Raw genomic sequence first — 10,343 nt, 5'->3', positions numbered from 1 at the left:
TCCGAGGAGGTTTTCACCTTAGATTTCTATTTTCCTCTTTTTTCATTTTTTTTCTTTTTCTTTTCTACCCTACCCTACTTGAAAAACAAAATCATCTTCAAGTATAAGAATACTCCCAATGGAGCCATGTGCACATCGAGATTAGAGACAAGATGATGTGAAGGCTCGGAATGCATGCTTTGACAACTATCCAAATTTCAGAGACAAAATGATCTGACTTTGAAAGTACAAAACATAGCTGAGGAGGAGAGTACTGCTGCAACTTAGTGACTGTCTGGAACCATGTCTCAATATAGCTTTGATATCCTTGGTCCTTTTGCTGATCTGGATCATGTTTCATGTCACCTTCTATCATGACCTTCTCATCTTCCTCTTTTTGTTGATCTTTCTCTTGAGTACATGGAGGATTTGATGATAACCATGGGGGAACTCTCTCGATCTCTGATTTAGATCTCTTCTCTTCATCAAGTGCAGCCCATGGTTATTTGATCTCTTCTTTGGAACCTTCTTTTTCCTTTGGTCCTTCAATGTTGTCAATAGATTCTCTCTTTTGCAACACTCTTCCTGAGATTTCGTGAAGATCCTTGGGCTCAAGAGGAGTTGTTTGGATATGTTGTCCCTCAGATTTGCAATGGGGTTGAGCTACTCCATTGTATGGCTTTGGAAATGGTATGGGTAGTTGAGTGGAGCTGTGAAATTGAGATGGAGATGGATGGCATTGTGGTTGGGTAGGCATTTGGGGTTGCCTTTGTGGAGGAGGAGGCGATGGTTGTGGATGAGCAAGTGGTGGAGGAAAATGAGCGGGATGAGAGTTGTACTGGGGCCTCCACTCCTAATAAGGTGCATTCCACTGAGGCTGTGGCTGAGCATAAGAGTGAAACGAATGAGCAGCTGGTTGGGCATAATATGGATCTGTGAAGGAATAAGGAGGAGGTGTGAACCGGGAAGGATGAGCAGGGGGACCCCAAGAAGGCATGAAGGTGGCTTGGTAAGGGTCATAATAGGTCTCGGGAGTCCCTTGTAGTTCCTGCTGGTAGGGTACGGGTCCATGTAGCCTCCTTTGGTTCATATAACAGAGTGATTCAGTGGCTCCCTTGGCTCTTTGATATGTAGCTTTGATTCTGGGCAAGGAAGGGCACTGATCTGTAGGATGGTATTCTTCACAGATGAAACACACTTCTAGAGGGTGCATTGGACATTCGTTCCTAGGACGCTTTCTAGTGCACCTAGGACAAAAAATGGCCAAAGCCCTCTTGGCTTCTTCTTGCTTCTTTTGGATCCGCAAGGTATCCAGTTGCATGGCAAGAAACTGCCTCATATCACTCTTGAAATCTTCGATCTGATTTGCAAATTCATCTTTGGACAAGGGACTGCTCCCAACATTTCTACTTGTAGCCATTTGCTTCAGAGGAATGTTTCTTCTTCTTCTCCCCTAGAGGTTCTTCAGATATGTCTTGATGTCCACCTAGGGGTTCTTTCATCATAGCCATCGAAGAAGAACGTTGGCTGTGTGAAGCAGTGGGGGTGTTGTGCAATCATTTTTCTAACTTTTCTCTACTCCTACAAAGCATGAAATGAAATCTTTTTGGTTGATTTTTTTTTTTTTCTACTTCTACCTGCAAAACTAAAATAGATTGAACTGCAACTAACTATCTTGCTGAAATGAAAATGCGGAATTGAAATGAAAGTAGGAAAGGACTAATCTATTTTGCTCAAATGAAATTGCAGGAATGAAATGCTAGGCTACGCTTGTGAAATTGAAATGCTAATCTACGCTTGCAGAAATGAAATTGCGGAATTGAAATGCTAATCTATGAAAGCAAGAAATGCTAATCTATGAAAGCAGGAAATGTCTATGCTACTTTTGCAGAATGGAAATGAAATAAACTACTTAGCAGAAAGTTGTAGTAGAAAATAGAAGAATAGCAACAATCACCAATACTCTGCCGCTTCCCCGGCAACGGCGCCAAAAAGATGGTGGGCTCCAGTATTATAGCAATAATGCTACAACTCCTAGAGCTTCCTATCTCTAATTTTATCAACCCGGTAGTTCGTACAAACTTGGAAGCGACGGTGCTGTATGCACAAGTACTAGCTCTTGCCGCAGCTGTCACTTGGTCAGCTGGCACAAGTCTGCTAGGGGCTCAAGCCAACTTCTATGAGCTCTTAGAAGAAGCTTTTTAATTGATGGATGAAAGCTAACTCGAAGGAAGCTAATCTAATTGCAAAAAGAAACTGAAAGCCAAAAAGAAATACAAACCCTAGCAAACCCTAGCAAACCCTAATTCTACCAACTAGTCCTACTGATGCAAAGGAGAGCATGCAAACTACCGAAAGAGATGCCATTACTTCTAAGAAGGTAAAATGCATGTGTCTAATTTATCATTATCTAAAGAAAACATCTTTTTGTATTTTTGCTTAAGTTGTTGAAATTATCATGCATGTGCTTCTAACTAGTTTTCCACTGTACAGGGATGGATCAAGGGATGAAATGCTTTGGGAACGGTTGGGATGGTACAGAGAGGGTCTAAGGGATACCTGACATTCTCTCTAAGAGTTTCAAAAAGTTTGGATGACATGCAACCGTGTTCATGAACTTCTACAGGAAGTCTGCAGGGGTTTCTACAGGATGTTCTGCAATTCTTCTACAAGATGTTTCGAAATGGGATGTTTGAGGATGGATGGTTGATGGAAGATGCATGGATGGTTATGGAGGTAGGATGGGGGTCTGAAGTGACCCAGGAACTGATGGATGGAGTGGTGAGATGATGTGGAAGGCTGACTTGCATCAACGAAGGTTAAGGCAATGGAAAAGCAAGAAGGTAGGGTTACGTGGCAAAAGAGTAGATGGGAGATGAGGAAACAGACTTGGTGATGGAGGAACTGATCTGGACGAGGCTCAGATGAACGAGGAGGTGATGAAGGTGATAGAGATGCCCTGCACAATGCTCATTCAAACGAATCAATGAATCCTTGCAAACAAACCAAGTCCTAGCTAACTTAATCCAACTGTCAATGAAATGAATAAACAACAGCTTTGTTTTGAAAGAGAACCATGTACATCACATGAGTAAGAACATTCAAAAAGATCTAAATGTATGACAAACTCCTACCAATCGATTCTAATCATAAAAAGCTACTTTAACCATCAGAAACAACCAAAATAACAAAGCAAGATCTAAAGAGCAGATTTCGTTTTAGAGCTACAGCCTCCCAAGAGAGATTTAGAGCTGGTGCAAAGCTGGATTCATCTTTATTAATCAAGAATGAAGAGTTACATCAAAATTGTCCACAAGGAGAACTTGAAAATGAGCTGACAGCAAAACTAATCTATTGCCTAAAAATCGAATTACAAAATGACTACAACAAGGCTATGAAATGACTAACTACCAGCTACAAAATGACTAACCACTAGCTCCCCAAAATGACTAACTGAAATGAGGTCTTAAGCCCTCTTATTTATACAATTTGAGGACCCAACAGTCCTCCTAAAATTTAGGGACTTGGCTGCCCAAGACTTGTAGTTAACAGCAGTCCAACTTGACTTGCTTGGCTGCCCTTGTGCTCATTGATTTGGTGGCCTTTGAACTCCGAGCTGATGGTGGAGAATTCGACGTAAGGGTCCATAAATGAGGGGGACACCTTCCTACAAATCCTCTAGCTTGTTCTCCCACGAATTTGGCTTCCAAGTGCTCATTAAGACCTTCAATTTTGTCTCCAGGTTGACCAAAAAGGCTACACAAAGCACCCATTAGACTTGTTGGCATAATGACTAACCAAATTCACTCTATTAACATAAAAATAATCAAAAACATGCAATAAACCAATGAGAATGGTGGATTAAGTCAACTTAGGAGGTTGAATGAGCCCAAATAATTATCCATTTTTGGGGCTCATCAATCGGACCCCTACTAGCCATGACAGGAATTTTGTCAAACATATCATGAATATGTAATCTACAAGTGTAAACAATAGATTTAAGCATACAGGTCTCATACTTATATGAGAATCGCTATGAAGAATTGTTCCCTTATATCATTTTCTACATTATCATCGATTACTTCATAGATACATTATTCATTCATCTACAAGTAAAAACATGAGCAGAGCGATACATAGCCACTGTCATAAAAAAATATACATGACTAACATAATAGCAAGAAAAATACCAATGAAATCACAACCATATGATCCACATGTCACCCATGAATGTGGGAATCAAACCAGAAGATCCAACCAAGGCATCCCGAGGCTAAACCACCTCACCGTCCTCGATAGAAACCAAGATTTTCCGTAATCCATCCCAGATCACTAGGCCAACATAATCAGCATGTAATAACAGGCTTTACCATCATCTCCACCTGATCACTAGGCCAGAGAAGCATGGATTCCACCCGATTTGTCCACATACATCGTGAGGAATTTTCTTGTCTCCTAGTCTCTCAGGATTTACGGTAATCACACCCGATCACTAGGCCCTAAATCGGTACCCACTCTCTAGTCCTTACTACATATTTGAACCTGGAATTACTAGACCCAATGGAGGGAAATCCATCCCTTCGCTTTATCGTATATCCTGCCATTCACCAGCAAGGATTCCTAGCCCCACCGAGGCAACATAATCTTGGATTTATGACAATCCGTAGTCTAGATCGGGGGTTACTAGGCCTGTGGATTTAACTTAATCCACAGTTTGGTTCGAGGACCACTAATCAAAGTCCTCTATCATTCAAAAATCCACCTCACTCAGCTTCGAATCCAAAAACATGAGAACCCTATCACACCATGGTTATCCGAAAATGGCAAGGCTAGGCTAAAAACACTATCACACATGCCAAAACACATGCCATAATAGCAAAAGAACCATATGAAGTAACATGCATGCCATATCTAGCAAGGAAAATACACATGCAAATGATACCTACAAAGAATATTGTTGTAGCTGCTTGATCCTACTCTTCCTTACTAACTCCTTCATTCCTCTTAACTTCTTTTCCTTTCTTGATCCAATGTCAAAGTGCTCCAAGAAAAGTAAGTGTCCAAGAGTGAGATAGAGAGAGAGAATAATGAGAGAGCTCCAAGACTGAATTGAGAAAAGGTTACAAATTGATCCCAGAAGCCTTTTTATCAATTAGGCCTCTATTTTCTTCATTTTCCATTATTTTCCTTCATTTTCCTCCTCACATGGAACATGTGACCTTTATCCATCCTTTTCAGCTAATTTCCATTATTTTCATAAATAATTGTGCCAAAAATGCCATTTTTCCTTCCCAAAGGCTTTGCCTTTGCATTTTCCAATTTCCTTAGCCATAATAAACAAAATAAACACCCACTAGGATGGTTTTCCCAACATTAAAATCGGAATAAGTTTCCCATCAACCATGGTTATTATTTTTTCCCACATTAACGTTTATTACATGGAATTTTTACCAGGGATATTACATGTAGGCTTTTTGTTACCCTGTAAGATTGTCTTCTCTCTATCATCATCTAAGCACTTAATAGCCTTATCATAGCAATCTACCTAAGTCATGTGAATGTGAAACCAATTCATACACAACATATTGTATGATCTCAATGGAAGCACATTTATATGTGATGATATAAACATATCATCCAACTCAAATACACAAGACCTTACCCAATGATGAACTCTTTTCTTGGTACCTATAGTCAACTGCACCAACTAAGAATTTGCATGAAATTGTTTATTAAAACACCACTTATTCATTTGGTCAGGGCTTATGTAACTATATTTAGATCCAGGGTCAATCAAAATATAAACAACTTAATCAAAAATCCTACCTTCCATCTCAATAATAGATGTTTGATTATCAACCTTCATACTATCCAATGCTTCATAAATCCGAGGAATACTCTCTCCAACATCCCCAACTATTTGTGCCTCTTGAGCACTATAAATTTTAGGTTAACCACCCTAATGTTATGGACAACATCTTCTGCAATGATCCTTGCCACATGTCCAACACTACAAAGGCTTACTGTCATCACCCTTGTTCTACTTCTTACACTGAAATCCCTGTCCTCTGTCAAGTGCATTGAATTTCTTATATGATGTTGCACTTTCCCTGTCATCTGCATCATGAGGTTTTCCTCTCTACTTATCCCACTTTCCTTTATTCTTCTCATTACCTTTCCAATCCTACGTAGACTCAGACTTATACTTCGATTGATCATAACAATGCTTCAAATATTCAATGCCTTTCTCTAGTGATCTAGGTTCATCAAACCCAATCCTATCCTTAAATGAAATCGACAACCCGTTGATGGATCTCTAAATATTTTCTTTCTCCTCCTTAAGATAAAGCACATATCTCAACATGTACAAGATCCTACTAGTATACTCCTCATGAGTCATCAATCCCATCTTCATCTCATAGAACCCCTTTTTCCTATCATCATAGTTTCTTTCACATAGATACTTCTTCCTGAAAAGTCTCTCAAAATCACTTCAAGTCAACTCCTCTTCTGTAGTTCCTCTGAAATTCTTCACATCTCACCGCCAAATTTCTACTTTTCCTTTAAGACTAAAATTATCTATTTTGGCTTTCAAATTTTCTAAATAATCATGCAATCTAGAAAACTTATTCATCCTAAGAAACCAATCTTCTTCACCTAGTTACTTCTTCATTTTTCCATCAAATGTAGGAGGATTTTCTTTCATGAACTCCTCTCAAAAGTACCACTTCTCACTCATAAAATACAGATGGTGGCAGTGATGATAGTGATGTCTCTCTGACCCAAAACTAGAGTAGAACCTCTATTCTCTACCCATCCTATCAGGTGTATCTAAGAACCTACCATCCCTGTCTGTTTCATCCCTATCAAACTTGTTTACTAATTGAGATCTGCTACCATAGGCCCCATTGGTCCTTTACTCTTATCCATGATCGATCCTAAGTGGTCCCTGTCTCTACAGGTCTGATAGAATCCTAAGGACGAATGCATTAACTTTTCTTTATTTTCTTCTACCTTGGCAAGTATTTCCTATGACTGAATGATCCTATAATTATATGCCTTACAAATTCTTATTTCTATCTAAACTTCTACATGGATCGGGTATGTCAAGGGAGTACTCATTGCCATGTTGTTCTTCTAATCTGTATGGAGAATCATGTGAACTGTAGTCCACCATTCTGATAGTCATCTTGATATTCTTCTTCCTCCAAACATGCCATGTTAGATAAACCAATTATAAACATGATCAAGCATACCTCAATGAGGTTTATGGGAGGCTATCTCATCTTCACAATCAATCTGGTCTAGCACAACATATGTAATACATAAGGAAATCAACATATCAATCATCTCCACATCAACTTTAGGATGAAACAAGAACACAACAATAACCATCACAATGCATTCATAATAACACATAGACAATTGACATGCATGCATGACATACACATTCCTCTCATCCAGTCCAAGTGTTTGAACTTGAGAGCTCTGACACCAATCTGTAACCACCCCTGACACATTTACCCAATTTCACTGGATTTCTAGGGTAAACATTAGACAAAGAGTTAATATAATATGACTTAACCTCCCAACTCTAGTTAAGGAAGAGGGGTATATGACTAACCACAAAATTATAACTCGCAATATCCCTCAGGGCTATAGGAACACTTAGTGGCCAAAGAACCACCCCAGGCAACCAAACATTGAGTTAATGCTCCTTTTCACTGACCTAGGCTCCCAACCACGTGCATGAAAAGACTTGGGTGTAGTTGAGGGCCTCAAACTACATGTACAACATTTCATGACCATGGTGTGACCCAACTTGCCCAGTTCAGAGGGTGTAGTCCCAAGATCTGAGCCACAATTCCAAGTCAACATCTAGACCGCTCCCTATTAATTCTTGAGACATTCCAGGATGATACATGGCATGACAACAAGGCTAAAAATTCAGACTCAATTCATAAAATTGACCTAGATTAACCAAAACAAGCTAAGAATTCTACTAAACACATGGTAATCATGTAAGCTACAAGTCATGAATGACTATCTAATCATAAGGGCTTGAGATTCAGCTGATAATCACTAAGAAGGATCTAGGAACTCTCCACATAACCACAATAACATTTATTAGTCCATGCATTCATCAACCATTAATAAAAACATGTCAAGCGCCATACTAATATATATCACATAACCATCATATAACCAACATAGGAACAATTTCAACTCAACCATAATATTGCTAACATAATCATTATAAATATACATGAATCACAATAGAATAAAAAATCTTTTTAACCTATGATAGTACTAGCCAAGTAGTGAATTCCATGTACCACCCAAGCATATATTGGGATGAAGCAAATCTCTCTTTCAGGCAATCACCCCTACATCATTTTCTAGGCATGAATGTCAGATCTCATGGAATAAAGCAAACAAAAAATTCCAAGGCTTCGATAGGCCAACCCACATCAACCCTGATCCACAATGTTTCCACCTCCATGGTCAGACATCACTAACACCAACTAGATCGTTCTCCACCCAAGTTTTGCAAGGCTCCAGGAACTAGTAACTCAACCCACAACCTTCCAAGAATCTACAGAATTTGTCCAACCCCCCTCTAGGGACTAGTAACTCAACCCACCAAGGGATCCAAAGTGTTTGTCTCAACCTAGGATTTAGGACTAGTAACTCAAAGGCTTCGAGAGAATTTATTCCAACACACAACCATAAGGAATTATGAGCACCAATCATGAAAACATCGAGTGGAAAATCCACAACATTAGGGCTATCCAAGAAATGGCAAGGAAAGGCTAAAAGCACTATCAATCTAGGAAATATTCCATGCCAATGACAACACATAACCATAAAATCACATTCATATACCACACATCTATAAATCGGCAAGTAAGTTACATAGGCAACTTGTTACCTGCAAAACAATCCAGATATAGGTACTAATCCAATTGTTCACATGCACTTTCCTAATCTACTTTTCCTTCTTTTTCCAATCCAAGTGAAACATACCCTAAGAGTGCTCTAGGTGTGCAAGATTATGAGAGTATGAGAGAATAGAAGAGAGATAAAAAAAATGAACTGACAAATGGTTAAACTATCAAAAGTTATGAATTAAACCTCAAAAGCCATTTTATTTTTGACGCATCTATTTTCTTCAGCTTCCCTTCAAGTTCCCTTCTATGAAATATGTGCCTCTTGATCTCTCTTTTCTCCTATTTTCATTTATTTTCATAAATAAAATGTCAATTAATGCCACTTTTCCGTTTTGAATTTCAATAGCCATTTATTGATCACCAGTGATACCCATCACTACATTCCTTCCCAACATTCAGCTTGGAATATGTGTCCCATGACCATGGTCTTATTTTTTTTACATAGAAAATCAACCAGGGATTGTTAAAAATGACTTCGCTTCATAACTCTACTCTCAAAACCAGTGTAATTAATATAGAAAACAACTCTATTCAGCTACCAATGTACACACAAGACTTCAATGAATGCACAAAATTTTAAACACAATCCAGGACATTCAAAGCTCAAAATAGAGAATGGATGAAACGCATAGTGCACGACCTTTGAAACTAAACAGAGAGTATAGAGAGGCATTATGTCAAGTTTCAATGTAGATAATACTTCACACTTTTTCAACATCCAACTTTATTCAGCATAGAGATTACACTTCGTTCCAAGGCACAAACGTTAATAAGAGAATTAATGCTCCAAATTTTCATTGGATGCATAGGAAATTGTTATAAAGGACAAAGTAGGAACAACTCTATGTGGGAGAAGAAAACTAGTAGAAGACAAGAGTTACAAGATAAAATGGGACTTGTGCTTTGATACCATGTTAGGCCTAGCATTGGTAACTCCATGAATAATAAATTATATTAGGAAAATAAGTATTATATACAAGGAGAGGGAGAATATTGGAATTCATATTCTAATGTCTTTTTTTCTTATTTTTTCTCATATTTATAGTATTTACAATATTTTCCTAATTCCTAAAGTTTAAGTCTCAGCACATTAGTATCCATTATTCCCTCAACAAGCGTAACACTAAGATTTAACTATTTTATCCATCGTTGCACCATTTTATGCTGAATAAATTAGAATACTTGAAGGGCATTCAATCATGGCACCCTATGAATTACATAATATGATTCTTGAAGGACACGATATTCCTAAAAGGCTTTGCATAATAGGGTAACCATGTTGGGATTGATGGTGAATCAATGCACTGTTAAGGCACTCCTTTCGATAGGTCACTGGTTTAAATCCCCCGTGGGTGCTTACCTACCAAAACAAATATTTTTTTTTCAATAAAGGAATTGCAGGGGGGAGCCATG

Source organism: Pinus tabuliformis, chromosome 4_2 (assembly GCF_031772625.1).
Source record: "Pinus tabuliformis cultivar Carrire ecotype Pingquan chromosome 4_2, CPIR1, whole genome shotgun sequence".
Taxonomy (NCBI): domain Eukaryota; kingdom Viridiplantae; phylum Streptophyta; class Pinopsida; order Pinales; family Pinaceae; genus Pinus; species Pinus tabuliformis.
The sequence above is the reverse complement of the archived record's forward strand: the minus strand, read 5'-3'. Positions refer to the sequence as shown.